We start from the raw sequence: 16,905 nt of genomic DNA on the forward strand, positions 1-16,905 counted from the left end.
ACTCAGATTCCCCTGTATTTCCTGATTGTGTAATAAGCGACTCAGATTCCCTTGTATTTCCTGGCAGTGTAGTAAGCGACTCAGATTCCCCTGTATTTCCTGATTGTGTAATAAGCGACTCAGATTCCCCTGTATTTCCTGGCAGTGTAGCAAGCGACTCAGATTCCCCTGTATTTCCTACATTACTACCAAAACATTGAGTGTATGTGACTGTGACACTTTGTGCATGGGGTAGACAGTAGCTGTTTTCATATAGTATGTTGTCTTTTATGGACGGTATGTTTGCATACATGTTGTCAAACACACAGGCCCAGCAGTTCCATGGTGCACTGAGATCACCTTTATATTCTAATCAGACGTTACTTCTTTGTATTGGGAATACGTTTTGCATGTGTTTGTTCATGCGCGTTAAGGTGTGTGTGTTTGGGGATACGAGGTGTGTGTGTGTGTGTGTCATGGTGACTGTGACACTGCGGATGAATAATGCATGCATTACAGCTGTCTTTGCTTCAAGGTGGCCACCATTGTTCCTGTACCCAAGCAAGCTAAGGTAACTGAACTAAATGACTATCGCCCCGTAGCACTCACTTCTATCATCTTGAAGTGCTTTGAAAGGCTAGTCAAGGACCATATCACCTCCACCATACCCGACAACCTTGACCCACTACAATTTTCATACCGCCCCAACAGATCCATGGACGACGCAATCGCCGTAGCACTGCACACTGCCCACCTGGACAAGAGGAATATCTATGTGAGAATGCTGTTCATCGACTACAGCTCAGCTTTCAACACCATAGTGCCCTCAAAGCTCGTCACTAATTTAAGGCCTTGGGTCTGAACTCCCCCCGGTGCAACTGGGTCCTAGATTTCCTGACGGGCCGACCCCAGGTGGTGAGGGTAGGCAAAAACACCTCCGCCACGCTGATCCTCAACACGTGGGCCCCCCAGGGGTGTGTGCTCAGCCCCCTCCTGTACTACCTGTTCACCCATGACTGAGTGGCCACGCACGACTCCAACTCAATCATCAAGTTTGAGCCCTGGCGGAGGAGCCAGGAAAATAACCTGTACCTCAACGTCAACAAAACAAAGGAGCTGATCGTGGACTACAGGAGACAGAAGAGGGAGCACACCCCCATCCTCATCTACAGTGGATAGGGTCAAAAGCATCAAGTTCCTCTGCGTGCATACCACTGAGGACCTGAAATGGTGGTGAAGAAGGCGCAACAGCGCCTCTACAACCTCAGGAGGCTGAAGAAATTGGGCATGGCCCCTATGACCCTCATGAACTTCTACAGATGCACCATTGAGAGTATTCTGTCGGGCTGCATCACCACCTGGTACGGCAACTACATGGCTCTCCAGAGGGTGGTGCGGTCAGCCCAATGAATCACCGGGGGCACGCTGCCCTCCAGGACAGCACTCAGTGTCAAAAGAAGGCAAAGAAGATCATTAAGGACCTCAGTTACCCGAGCCACGACTGTTTACTCAGCTACCGTCCGACAGACGGAGACAGTACAGGTGCATCAGTGCCAAGACAGAGAGACTAAAAAACTGCTTCTATTACCAGACTATCAGACTGTTGAACAGCCATCACTAGCCGTCTACCAGGTGATGCACACTCACAACACACAAACTAGCTATCACACACACCTCATACTCATAAACACACGCACACACACACTCACACACACACTCACACACAGACAACACTATTGTCCCATGTTATAGAGACAACAAACCATTGGACATTCCCGTTTCACACTGTGTATTTAAATACTGTATTCTCGACATAGCTCATTCTAATCCTTCTACTACTGTACAATGCATTTTAGTTACACTGTTTAAACACACCACATATTTATTTACATACTGGATGCTTGACATAGCTCACTCTAATATAACTACTGCAGTACATATTCTTAGTATATCTTGTTTAAATTCATCCGGTGTAGATATGTATAGATTGCGTATGGATTACTATTACAGTGCTATTTGGGATGTTAATTAGATTAGTTCCGACGGTTCTTGAGAGAGAGAGAGAGAGCGAGAAAGAGAGAGAGAGAGAGACCAAGTGTGAACTGTAATCTGTTTGACAAAGCTCCTGCCTAGTGTCTAATAATATCACTGACATGGTGTGTGGTGCTGACAGGGAGTGTGAGTGTGGAATTGACAGGAAATCTGGTGCTGACAGGATGTGTGGTGCTGACAGAAAGTGTGGCGCTGACAGGGGGTGTGGTGCTGACAGGGAGTCTGGTGCTGACAGGGAGTGTGGTGCTCACAGGGAGTGTGGTGCTGACAGGGAGTGTGGTACCTACAGGGAGTGTGAGTGTGGTCCTGACAGGGTGTGTGGTGCTGACATGGAGTGTGGTGCTGATAGGGAGTGTCGTGCTTACAGGTTGTGTGAGTGTGGTCCTGACAGGGAGTGTGGCGCTGACAGGGATGTGGTGCTGACAGGGAGTGTGAGTGTGGTGCTGACAGGGGTGTGGTGCTGACAGGGAGTGTGGTGCTGACAGGAAGTGTGGTGCTGACAGGAGGTGTGGTGCTGACAGGAAGTGTGGTGCTGACAGGGAGTGTGGTGCTGACAGGGAGTGTGGTGCTGACAGGAGGTATGGTGCTGACAGGAGGTGTGGTGCTGACAGGGCGTGTGGTGCTGACAGGAAGTGTGGTGCTGACAGGGAGTGTGAGTGTGGTGCTGACAGGGAGTGTGGTGCTGACAGGGAGTGTGGTGCTGACAGGGAGTGTGAGTGGGGAATTGACAGGAAATGTGGTGCTGACAGGATGTGTGGTGCTGACAGAAAGTGTGGCGCTGACAGGGGGTGTGGTGCTGACAGGGAGTGTGGTGCTGACAGGGAGTGTGGTGCTGACGGGGAGTGTGGTGCTTACAGGGAGTATGGTGCTGACAGGAGGTGTGGTGCTGACAGGACGTGTGGTGCTGACAGGTAGTGTGGTGCTGACAGGGAGTGTGGTGCTGACAGGGAGTGTGGTGCTGACAGGGAGTGTGGTGCTGACAGGAAGTGTGGTGCTGACAGGGAGTGTGAGTGTGGTGCTGACAGGGAGTATGGTGCTGACAGGGAGTGTGAGTGTGGTGCTGACAGGGAGTGTGGTGCTGACAGGGAGTGTGGTGCTGACAGGGAGTGTGGTGCTGACAGGAAGTGTGGTGCTGACAGGGAGTGTGAGTGTGGTGCTGACAGGGAGTATGGTGCTGACAGGGAGTGTGAGTGTGGTGCTGACAGGGAGTGTGGTGCTGACAGGGAGTGTGGTGCTGACAGGAAGTGTGGTGCTGACAGGGAGTGTGGTGCTGACAGGGAGTGTGGTGCTGACAGGGAGTGTGGTCCTGACAGGGTGTGTGGTCCTGACAGGGTGTGTGGTGCTGACAGGAAGTGTGGTGCTGACAGGAAGTGTGGTGCTAGTGTTAGTGTGTGAACATCTGCTAGACCAGTCAAAGGTGGTAAGCAGGACTAGTCAGGCCCATGTGACAACAGCTTTATAAGGGATATACTGTAGAGAACAGACACACACACATGCACGCACGCACACACACACACACACACACACATACATACATACATACAGGCATAAACACACACACACACACTCAGTTACACACACATATGCACAATCATCTTGTAATTATGTCTCTCAGTCTTGGCAAACAAATGGAAATGAAAAATGAATAATGTGTGAAAAGAAAGGGAGAGATGGGGAATGAGAGAGAAAGGGGTAAAGAGAGTGACAGCAGGTCTAAAAGAAGAGGTGCTCAGACAGTCATATATGAATCCTTTGCATTAAGAGCCTCTCTAATGAATAATTGATCTGCAGGAAAATGTAGCCATTTGCACTCCCGGCGGGCTATTATAATGTTAAATCAAAATGCGAGTGTCAGAGTGTGTACGTATCTGTATGTGTTAGCAGGTGTATATGTAAGTGTATGGCTGTACGTGCTTGTAGGGTAATTCAATGTTAAAAGTAGCTAGCCTGCAGACAGTATGTGTGTGTGTGTGTGTGTGTGTGTGTGTGTGTGTGTGTGTGTGTGTGTGTGTGTGTGTGTGTGTGTGTGTGTGTGTGTGTGTGTGCATGCTCGTGGGCTTGTACATTTGTGTGTGCATATACTAAAGTGTGTGTGTGTGTGAGCGCACGCCTGCGAGCGTACATGCGACAGGAGGCTACAGAACATCCTGCCTATTACCTCATGTAAGAACATCTTGACTATGACAGGCTGTCTCTGAAGAATAAAATTACATCCTTGACTTGACCAGCTTTGGCTGCATCTAATCACAGTTTATCATCTGAAGCAGCATGGAAATACCCAGCCCTGTGTACAGTAGGGTTTCATGGGAAATTGAATCACATTAACATGAGCAGCAGCTCCTCTGTTGACATTAATGTTCTGAAGATGGCAACCTGCGTGTAGGTGACGCTTGATGGCGGTCGGCAGGCAGGATCACTCTTCTTCTGGTGCAGGTAACTGGCAAAATAATGGAAAGATTTGAGTAAATGATGGATACAAAGTATATTGAAAGCAGGTGCTTCCACATACAGTGCCTTAGGAAAGTATTCAGACCCCTTGACTTCTTCCACATTTTGTTATATTACAGCCTTATTCTAAAATGGATTACATTTTATTATTTTTTCAGCAATCTACACACAATACCCCATAATGGTGTTATGTGGTCCTCTGTAGCTCAATTGGTAGAGCATGGCGCTTGTAACGCCAGGGTAGTGGGTTCAATCCCTGGGACCACCCATACGTAAAAATGTATGCGCACATGACTGTAAGTCGCTTTGGATAAAAGCGTCTGCTAAATGGCATATTATTATTATATTATTATAATGACAAAGTGAAAACAGTTCTATTTTAATTTTTTGCAAATGTATAAAAAAAAAAAAACAGAAATACCTTATTTACATAAGTATTCAGACCCTTCGCTATGAGACTCTAAATTGACCTCAGGTGCATCCTGTTTCCATTGATCATCCTTGAGATGTTTCTACAACTTGATTGGAGTCCACCTGTGGTAAATTCAATTGATTTGACATGATTTGTCTACATAAGGTCCCACAGTTGACAGCGCATGTCAGAGCAAGAATCAAGCCATGAGGTCGAAGGAATTGTCCGTAGAGCTCTGAGACAGGATTGTGTCGAGGCACAGATCTGGGGAAGGGTACCAAAACAGTTCTGCAGCAAGGTCCCGAAGAACACAGTGGCCTCCATCATTCTTAAATGGAAGAAGTTTGGAACCACCAAGACTCTTCCTAGAGCTGGCTGCCTTGCCAAACTGAGCAATCGGGGGAGAAGGGCCTTGAACAGGGAGGTGACCAAGAACCCGATGGTCACTCTGACATAGCTCTAGAGTTCCTCTGTGGAGATGGGAGAACCTTCAAGAAGGACAACCATCTCTGCAGCACTCCACCAATCAGGCTTTTATGGTAGTGGCCAGACAGAAGCCACTCCTCAGTAAAAGGCACATGACAGCCCGCTTGTAGTTTGCCAAAAGGCACCTAAAGACTCTCAGACCTTGAGAAACAAGATTATTTGGTCTGATGTAACCAAGATTGAACTCTTTGGCCTGAATGCCAAGGGTCACGTCTGGAGGAAACCTGGCACCATCCCTACGGTGAAGCATGGTGGTGGCAACATCATGCTGTGGGGATGTTTTTCAGCGGCAGGGACTGGGAGACTAGTCAGGATCGAGGCAAAGACGAACGGAGCAAAGTATAGAGAGATCCTTGATGAAAACCTGCTCCAGAGTGCTCATGACCTCAGACTGGGGCGAAGATTCACCTTCCAACAGGACAACGACCCTAAGCACACAGCCAAGACAATGCAGCAGTGGCTTCAGGACAAGTCTCTGAATGTCCTTGAGTGGCCCAGCCCGGACTTGAACCCGATCAAACATCTCTGGAGAGACCTGAAAATAGCTGCTCAGCAATGCTCCCCATCCAATCTGACAGAGCTTGAAAGGATCTGCAGAGAAGAATGGGAGAAACTCCCCAAATACAGGTGTGCCAAGCTTGTAGCGTCATACCCATACCCGGGCTCCACTCTAAATTCCAAGCATCTGCCTCTAACCCTAGGAAGCTCTTTGCCACCTTCTCCTCCCTGCTGAATCCTCCTCCCCCCCCCCCCTCCTCCCTCTCTGTGGATGACTTCATCAACCATTTTGAAAAGAAGGTTGACGACATCCGATCCTCGTTTGTTAAGTCAAATGACACTGCTGGTCCTGCTCACACTGCCCTACCCTATGCTTTGACTTCTTTCTCCCCTCTCTCTCCAGATAAAATCTTGCGACTTGTGACGGCCGGCCGCCCAACAACCTGCCCGCTTGACCCTATCCCCTCCTCTCTTCTCCAGACCATCTCCGGTGACCTTCTCCCTTACCTCACCTCGCTCATCAACTCATCCTTGACCGCTGGCTATGTCCCTTCTGTCTTCAAGAGAGCGAGAGTTGCACCCCTTCTCAAAAAACCAACACTCGATCCCACTGATGTCAACAACTACAGACCAGTATCCCTTCTTTCTTTTCTTTCCAAAACTATTGAGCGTGCCGTCTTTAGCCAACTCTCTTGCTATCTCTCTCAGAATGACCTTCTTGATCCAAACCAGTCAGGTTTCAAGACTGGTCATTCAACTGAGACTGCTCTTCTCTGTGTCACGGAGGCTCTCCGCACTGCTAAAGCTAACTCTCTCTCCTCTGCTCTTGTCCTTGTGGACCTGTCTGCTGCCTTTGATACTGTGAACCATCAGATCCTCCTCTCCACCCTCTCTGAGCTGGGCATCTCCGGCGCGGCTCACTCTTGGATTGCGTCCTACCTGACCGGTCGCTCCTACCAAGTGGCGTGGCGAGAAGCTGTCTCCGCACCATGTGCTCTCACCACTGGTGTCCCCCAGGGCTCAGTTCTAGGCCCTCTCCTATTCTCGCTATACACCAAGTCACTTGGCTCTGTCATATCCTCACATGGCCTCTCCTATCATTGCTACGCAGATGACACACAACTAATCTTCTCCTTTCCCCCTTCTGATAACCAGGTGGCGAATTGCATCTCTGCATGTCTGGCAGACATATCAGTGTGGATGATGGATCACCACCTCAAGCTGAACCTTGGCAAGATGGAGCTGCTCTTCCTCCCGGGGAAGGACTGCCCGTTCCATGATCTCGCCATCACGGTTGACAACTCCGTTGTGTCCTCCTCCCAGAAGAGCCTTGGCGTGACCCTGGACAACACCCTGTCGTTCTCCGCTAACATCAAGGCGATGACCCGATCCTGTAGGTTCATGCTCTACAACATTCGGAGAGTACGACCCTGCCTTACACAGGAAGCGGCACAGGTCCTAATCCAGGCACTTGTCATCTCCCGTCTGGATTACTGCAACTCGCTGTTGGCTGGGCTCCCTGCCTGTGCCATTAAACCCCTACAACTCATCCAGAATGCCGCAGCCCATCTGGTGTTCAACCTTCCCAAGTTCTCTCACGTCACCCCGCTCCTCCGCACACTCCACTGGCTTCCAGTTGAAGCTCGCTTCTGCTACAAGACCATGGTGCTTGCCTACGGAGCTGTGAGGGGAACGGCACCTCCGTACCTTCAGGCTCTGATCAGTCCCTACACCCAAACGAGGGCATTGCGTTCATCCACCTCTGGCCTGCTGGCCCCCCTACCTCTGCGGAAGCACATTTCCCGCTCAGCCCAGTCAAAACTGTTCGCTGCTCTGGCACCCCAATGGTGGAACAAGCTCCCTCACGACGCCAGGACAGCAGAGTCACTCACCACCTTCCGGAGACACTTGAAACCCCACCTCTTTAAGGAATACCTGGGATAGGATAAAGTAATCCTTCTACCCCCCCTTACCCCACCCCACCCCCCCCAAAAAAACAAAAAAAACATTGTAAAGTGGTTATCCCACTGGCTATAAGGTGAATGCACCAATTTGTAAGTCGCTCTGGATAAGAGCGTCTGCTAAATGACGTAAATGTAAATACCCAAGACGACATGAGGCTATAATCGCTGCCAAAGGTGCTTCAACAAAGTACTGAGTAAAGGGTCTGAATACTTTTATTTTTAATACATTAGCAGAAATTCCTAAAAAACGGTTTCTGCTTCGTCATTATGGGATATTGTGTGTAGATTGATGAGGGGAAAAAAACATTTTTTATACTTTTTAGAATAAGGCTGTAACGTAACAAAATGTGGAAAAAGTCAAGAGGTCTGAATACTTTCCAAAGGTCTATTTAACGTCTACTTTTAATGGGAGGCCTGCTTGATGTATAGTACAGCACCTCCCCTCACAGCCTCCCTGGAGCTCATGGATATTTCATGGAGGAAGTCCTGGTTACAACACAACTTTAGTTCAACAATGAAATATTAAGCAAAACAAATGTCTGTCTTCTTCTATGTTTTTCTCTCTCTCCTTCTCCCCCTTTCTCTCTAGCTCTCTCTCGCTACCTCTCAATGAAGTCTCTTCCAGTGCTTGTGTTACTTTGTCGGTGTGGAACTAGGGGATGGTGAAGACACAGAGGATGGAGTGCTCAGTGTAGTAAGTAGTGGGTTTTTATCAAATAAAATGTTATTTGTCACATGCGCTGAATGAAACTGGTGTAGACCTGCTTGCTTACGAGTCCTTCCCAACAATGGCTCTTGGATGTCTGGGATGATGGTGTTGATGTGTGTCATGACCAGCCTTTCAAAGCACTTCATAATTACAGATGTGAGTGATACAGGGCAATAGTCATTTAGGCAGGTTTTATTCAACCATGTGTATGGGTGGACACAGACCAGTGATCTGGCTTTCAGAGCACCTCATGTGCAGTCAGATCATTGATGGTGTGTGCGCGCGCGTTTGTGTGTTTGTGTGTGTGTGTGACTGTGACTGTGTGTGTATGTTTTGTGTGTGTGTGTGTGTGTGTGTGTGTGTGTGTGTGTGTGTGTGTGTGTGTGTGTGTGTGTGTGTGTGTGTGTGAAGAGACACTGCTCTGTAACACTGTGAAGCCTGAGAGATGCACCAAAAGAAAACAAATGAATAATTTATTTACTTCCTGGATGCATTGTGAAAATATGTGAACATCAGAAGAAATATGTGAACAAATCTCTCTCCTAAAGCGATACCAGTGCAGGGTTTCTCCCTAACTAACCCTGTTCATGCTCGCCATGAGGATTCAACTCAAGTTCATTAACCTCTACGGGATCGGTGTCCCGTATACAGGATGGTTGAGCTAACGTGCGCTAATGTGATGACTGTTGAAAGTAACAGCAAACTTTCCAGGACATAGACATGTCTTACATGGGCAGAAAGCTTAAATTCTTGTTAATCAAACTGCACTGTCCAATTTACAGGAGCTAAAACAGTGAAAAAATACTATGTAATTGTTTGAGGAGAGTGCACAACAACAAAAAAACGTATCAAGGCAACTGGTTTGATACATTCACCTCTGAAGGTAATTCATGTACTTACATTCAGTAATTTTGCTCTGATTTGTCATCCTAAGGGTCCCAGAGATAAAATATAGCATAGTTTTGTTTGATAAAATCAATTTTATATTCAAATGTTGGAACTAGGTTCTACAGTTTGAACCCCTGCTGTCTCTGGCTCCACACCCACCCCGCCCGGCCATCTAGATGTGTGAAAGTTAGTGTATAAGCTAATGATCCATCATGTATGACATTCCTGGGCGTGTGTAAACGTACATTTTGTATTACCATATCATTTTTGTATGTTCTCTATAGTTACTGTATGTATAAAAAAATATAAAAAATTTACCAATTCGGCACAGTTGGGCAGACTTGATACAAAATTATATATTATTTATAAAATAGTCCAGTATTGCAATGCTTCACTGGATCAATCTGAAACTTTGCACACACACTGCTGCCATCTAGTGGCCTAAACTTCAATATTATATTGTGGCCTTTCTCTTGCGTTTCAAAAATGTATGAAAAAATAAATAAATAGAAAACGCATGTTTTTTTGTTTGTATTATTGTTTACCAGATCTAATGTGTTATATTATCCTATAATAATTTCACATTTCCACAGACTTCAACGTGTTTCCTTTCAAATTGTATCAATAATATGCATATCCTTGCTTCAGGACCTGAGCTACAGGCAGTTAGATTTGGGTATGTCATTTAGGCCATTTTAGGATCAAAACACCAAAACAATGTAGTCTAAAGAAGGGGATTACTAATGACTGGACTCATACTATTACTGTAATGATTCCTATTGAACTATTATAAAGGAATACAGTCTATTCTGAGCACAGGAGGTTGATGGCACCTTAAATTGGGGAAGATGGGCTCGTGGTAATGGCTGGAGCGGAATTGGTGGAATGGTATCAAATACATCCAACACATGGTTTCCATGTGTTTGATGCCATTCCATTTGCTCTGTTCCAGCCATTATTATGAGCTCTCCTCCCCACAGCAGCCTCCTGTGGTTCTGAGTCATAGCAGGGCTGGATGGCATACTATGGGATGAGACCAGTAGGGATTGGAACACTCCTCTGTTTCCACGGAGACTACTATTTCTCTGATCAGAGTACCTGATATCAAGACACCTGTACCTGTCAACAGTCTCAACTTTAACGACACAGGTCACAAACTCTGGGCGGGGGGGGGGGGGGGGGGGGGGGGGGAAGACATTATAAGGTGTATTATAAACTGGGTGGTTCAAGCCCTGAATGCTGATTGGCTGAAAGCCGTGGTATATTTAAGCAATAACGCCCGAGGGGATGTGGTATATGGTCAATATACTACGGCTAAGGGCTGTTCTTAAGCACGACGCAACGCGGAGTGCCTGGACACAGCCCTTAGCTGTGGTATATTGGCCATATATCACAAACCCCAGAGGTGCCTTCTTGCTTTTATAAACTGGATACCAATGTAATTAGAGCAGTAAAAATAAATGTTTTGTCATACCCGTGGTATACAGTCTGATGTACCACGGCTGTCAGCCAATCAGCATTTAGGGCTCAAACCACCCAGTTTATAACAGACCATATACCACAAGTATGACTAAACATTTATTTTTACTGCTCTAATTACGTTGGTAACCAGTTCATAATAGCAATAAGGCACATGGGGTGTTTGTGGTATATTGGCCATATAGTCCCGTGTAGCTCAGTTGGTAGAGCATGGCGTTTGCAACGCCAGGGTTGTGGGTTCGTTTCCCACGGGGGACCAGTATGAGAAAAAAATAAAGAAAGTCAGTCGCTTTGGATAAGAGTGTCTGCTAAATGACTTAAATTATTACATTGTTAAATTAATTATTAAATTATATACCACACTGCCTTATTGCTTAATTATAAAGTGCCCAATGGCAGGAATATCCTACATTCCATCATATCACTATCTAATCCGTGACTGGATTACTATGGCTCTGCAGCCAACGACTAAAGCCTTTGTTTTCTCCTGTAAAAACACAGAGATTACTACTCAAAGCTGTCTCTCTTTCACATTTACTCCACAACTTATTTTTAAGACAGATATATTGAAGTGTTTTGAATAAAGATATTCAGCTGTATTTTCATCGTGGTTTATTTACAGTGTCAACACAGCCAAACAGTGCCAAACCAAAATATTTGGGCAGCACTCTCGATTTCAAGTTTGCTCCAACTGAAGTGCTGAGACCTATAGGTTTCCACTAGTTACCATAGCCACAAAGTCAAAATTGACTATATCGTAAATTCATGAAAAAATAAAATAGCTTTTTGGTCTTCATTTAAGGTTAGGGTTAGCAGTGTGGTTAAGGTTATGGTTAAGGTTAGGTTTAAAATCAAATTTTATGAAGATAAATTGTGGAAATAGTTCGGGTTTGTGACTTTGCTGTGGTAACTAGTGCAGGCTCACTAGTGACCACCAAACCTATATATAATTATAAACTTCTTATGGGAATCATAAAGCTTTGTGTTTATTCTAGGTTCATGGGATTCATCTATGGCCCTGTATATTCTAGAGATAGATAGAGAGAGAAATGTAAAAGTAAAAACACATGCTATTAATTAAATGTCAATACTATTATTATTGGTATCATATTATTCAAGGCCTTATATTTCATTCAATAAAAGGTTGGCATGTAATATCCCATGCCCATAACAAATGTATGCTCAATCCGATTTAACTGCATATAAAAACATTCAGAAATTGAATTTAGGCACTAATTGAAAAAAAAGATTCGATTTAGCCATGACTTTTGACCAATTGGAGTGGGTCTTCAAGTCGGTGTCAGTCCTTATTGGGTGAATTGTAGAAAGTAAGTGCACGGGCCGTGGTTTCTGCTGGGGGTGGGATTGTGTGGCACGCTGGTTCGTTTGCAAGGAATACAGAACTGCATCTCAAAGGCTATTCTTTCAACCAGGAAATGAAATACAAGGAATAAACCGTGGGAATATTCCAAAAAAACTTTATTTGACTGAACTTGCAGAGGGACTTGGCTCGGAGCCGTTGAAGAGCAGCAACGGAGTATTCTAAATTATTGATCAGAAACAAATGTGAAGATTGAGGCTATTTTCGCTGGTGTAGATGTATCAATAGATTTGTGCCCGAAAAGCGCATTGTGTAGGCGATGCACAACACTCAACTCTCTGATCAACGGGAATATACATTTCTGTGACTTTTATAAACAAGTAGGTAATAGAATAAGTAATGTGGTTAACTTGCCATGTACTCGACCCATAGACGAATTCGTGCCGAGGTCCACCCTATGTAATATTGCACAGCGTGCTCTGCCGCGACAGCGCCCGCCCATCGACTCAAGTATTTTTTTCTATCAGAGCAGTGAAAGGAGATTGATTTTACTGGAGCAGTCGTGGAGTGTGCACGACCTGCGTGTGTTACTTTCTCACCAAAGGACTTTACATACTGATTTCTCGTATTGATCCGAACATCTTGATGTTGGCTAAATTCTAAATAGCGCACCAACAAAGCAAGACATACACGCACAACGCTGGACTCAGGACTCCCTGCTGAGGTGGTTTGTCTTTCTACAGCGAAGCGCCTCCGCAGTCTCTCCGTCCGATGCGTAGGGAAGGGAGAATGGGCTGGGTCGCCTAGGCGTCTTTTATGGGCGCATGTCATTGACAATAGGAGAGATAGCTGAAGGCGATAGTAGAGACAAGCGACACCCGAGTATACCGAGCCCCGCATCTCATAGCAGGATACGGGAGATAGGTGAGGGCATCCCACAGGCAGTAGGCGGAGGGGATCTCACTCAAACCAGCCCAGAAGCTTCGATCCTCGGGGTGCACTAGACCTGCCCGACGCCTGGATACCGGGTCGGCCGCAGATCCCTCATTTCCCCTTCAAAACAGACCGAAGTTTTACGGCTCCAAACGGATTATAGGAACGGTGTCTGCGGGGAGAGCGAGACGGGAGACAATGGGCATCCGCACACTCCTTATTGCATGTGCGCTGCTTGGTAAGTCACGCCTGTGCCCCATTTCTTACATTGGACACATTGCCATCCTTCTCAGGGTCTGTTTATTAAAAAACAGAGCTAGTCTTCAGACTCCCACACCTGAGTCATAGCACACCTGCATGCAGACACACCTGCATGACAGATCCCAACACTGAGTGTGTGTAGGTGTTAGAGTGTGTGTGTAGGTGTTAGAGTGTGTGTGTAGGTGTGAGAGTGTGTGTAGGAGTGTGCCAGTGCCACCTCAGTAGGAGTCCCTGGGAGAGGGCATTGTATTAGTCACTAATAACAGATGCCTTTGAACAGCTGTGTGTGTGGATGAGCTGGATAACAGAGACAACATCCTCTTATTATTGCCTGTAACCAACACACAAACACACCTACACACACACCTGACATGTTCCACTTTGGGACACTGCTATTCTCTCTCTGTCACACACATTACATACACTTTAACATATACTGTAGCATAGCCTTCTCTCTCTCTCTCTCTCTCTCTCTCTCACACACATACACACACACACACACACATATATATATATATATATATATATAGTTGAAGTCGGGAGTTTACATTCACCTTAGCCAAATACATTTAAACTCAGTTTTTCACAATTCCTGACATTTAATCCTAGTAAAAATTCCCTGTCTTAGGTCAGTTAGGATCACCACTTTATTTTAAGAATGTGAAATGTCAGAATAATTGTAGAGAGAATTATTTCAGCTTTTATTTCTTTCATCACATTCCCAGTGGATTAGAAGTTTATCTACACTCAATTAGTATTTGGTAGCATTGCCTTTAAATTGTTTCAGACAGATTATTTCACTTATAATTCACAGTATCACAATTCCAGTGGGTCAGAAGTTTACATACACTAAGTTGACTGTGCCTTTAAACAGCTTGGAAAATTCCAGAAAATGATGTCATGGCTTTAGAAGCTTCTGATAGGCTAATTGACATCATTTGAGTCAATTGGAGGTTTACCTGTGGATGTATTTCAAGGCCTACCTTCAAACTCAGTGCCTCTTTGCTTGACATCATTGGAAAATCAAAAGAAATCAGCCAAGACCTCAGAAAAAAAAATTGTAGACCTCCACAAGTCTGGTTCATCCTTGGGAGCAATTTCCAAACGCCTGAAGGTACCACGTTCAACTGTACAAACAATAGTACGCAAGTAAAAACACCATGGGACCATGCAGCCGTCATACCGCTCAGGAAGGAGATGCATTCTATCTTCTAGAGATGAACGTACTTTGGTGCGAAAAGTGCAAATCAATCACAAGGTTCTGGGAAGATGCTGGAGGAAACAGGTACAAAAGTATCTATATCCACAGTAAAACGAGTCCTATATCAAAATAACTTGAAAGGCCGCTCAGCAAGGAAGAAGCCACTGCTCCAAAACCGCCATAAAAAAGCCAGACTACGGTTTCCAACCGCACATGGGGACAAAGATCGTACTTTTTGGAGAAATGACCTCTGGTCTGATGAAACAAAAATAGAACTGTTTGGCCATAATGACCATCGTTATGTTTGGAGGAAAAAGCGGGTTGCTTGCAAGCCGAAGAACACCATCCCAACCGTGAAGCACGGGGGTGGCAGCATCATGCTGTGGGGGTGCTTTGCTGCAGGAGGGACTGGTGCACTTCACAAAATAGATGGCATCATGAGGAAGGAAAATTATGTGGATATATTGAAGCAACATCTCAAGACATCAGTCAGGAAGTTAAAGCTTGGTCGCAAATGGGTCTTCCAAATGGACAATGACCCCAAGCATAGTTCCAAAGTTGTGGCAAAATGGTTTAAGGACAACAATGTCAAGGTATTGGAGTGGCCATCACAAAGCCCTGACCTCAATCCTATAGAAAATGTGTGGGCAGAACTGAAAAAGTGTGTGCGAGGAAGGAGGCCTACAAACCTGACTCAGTTACACCAGCTCTGTCAGGAGGAATGGGCCAAAATTCACCCAACTTATTGTGGGAAGCTTGTGGAAGGCTACCTGAAACGTTTGACCCAAGTTAAACAATTGATAGGCAAAGCTACCAAATACTAATTGAGTGTATACTTCTGAACCACTGGGAATGTGATGAAAGAAATAAAAGCTTAAATAAATCATTCTCTCTACTATTATTCTGACATTTCACATTCTTAAAATAAAGTGGTGATCCTAACTGACCTAAAACAGGGAATTTTTACCAGGATTAAATGTCAGGAATTGTGAAAAACAGAGTTTAAATGTATTTGGCTAAGGTGTATGTAAACTTCCGACTTCAACTGTATACACAGACAGACAGACAGAGAGAGCGAGAGTGGTCTGCCCCAAACAAACACCAGATGGCTGCTCTGTTCCTAGATGGGAGGTATGTTAATGCTGCCAGGGGACGGGAGGGGTGGGTGTGGGTGTGGGTGTGGGTGGGTGTGTGTGTGTGTGTGTGTGTGTGTGTGTGTGTGTGGCGAAAACGGACCACTGCCATTCGGAGGGCTTTGAATGGGTTCGAGGATTAAGTTTGTTCACGTACCCTTTCAGCTGGTCAACCTCATGCAGGAGATATCGATTGATTGATTGATTAAAAAATATATATTTAACAAAATCCAAAGTGGAAAATTCAGATGTAGAATAGAATCATACATTATACATTATATAGACACTGGTTTTTCCTAGACTACAGAAAAACAGAGTACATTATGTTGACGGTCTAATTTCCTACAGCACAGAAAGCTTTCTCCCAAGCTCTTACATATGGATTGAATGGTGGTACAGTAGGGTACTGTACTGTATAAATGATGTGTGTTTCACCCTGTAGTCGTGACAGAGGCAGAGAGAGAGAGAGAGAGAGAGCCCTGAATCACTGAGCCTTTCTGGTTTATGTAACTAATAGAAAAGTATAAAGTGATGTTCAGCAGTGGGCTGGCTGGTTAAACACTAATGGAGAAATGCTTCAGTTGGCTATACTGGCTTAACTGACTTCAGAACAGTTTGTTCTGGCTCTCTGTGCCTGTCTGCTGCCTCTGTTATGTACTGATCTCAGACCAGTTTCACAGTGTAGTGTAAAGATCGCTGGTTTATGATAAGTCCAACAGTTGTGCCTCATGTTAACCAATAGTTATGAATCAGCCTAACATGGAAAAGTACAGTCCAGCTGACTCGTCTTTGACACTGCATGAGCATCATTTTTGTCAGTTATAAATTTTACTGGCTTTGAATTCACTCAAATTTGTCAAGATTCTAAATGGAAGGCCAGTCTAAATGGGGTTTCCTTCTGACTCTCCAATGCCCCCCACATAATGACAGTTGTCACACACACACACACACCTTTAGAATGAGAGGAATCTCACCCCTTGGTCAAGGCATAGCATTATTTAAACATTGCTGTGACTTTGAGTGGCTCCATCGTGTATTTCGTGAAAGTTACTCCGATGCTAAGAGTAAATTATCAGTGGTACACAATGTGCTTTAGGCTCTTAACATATCTTCCAGCGGTTTGGCCAACAGATGACCTGTG

Source organism: Coregonus lavaretus (assembly GCF_964263955.1).
Source record: "Coregonus lavaretus genome assembly, chromosome: 16".
Classification (NCBI taxonomy): Eukaryota; Metazoa; Chordata; class Actinopteri; order Salmoniformes; family Salmonidae; genus Coregonus; species Coregonus lavaretus.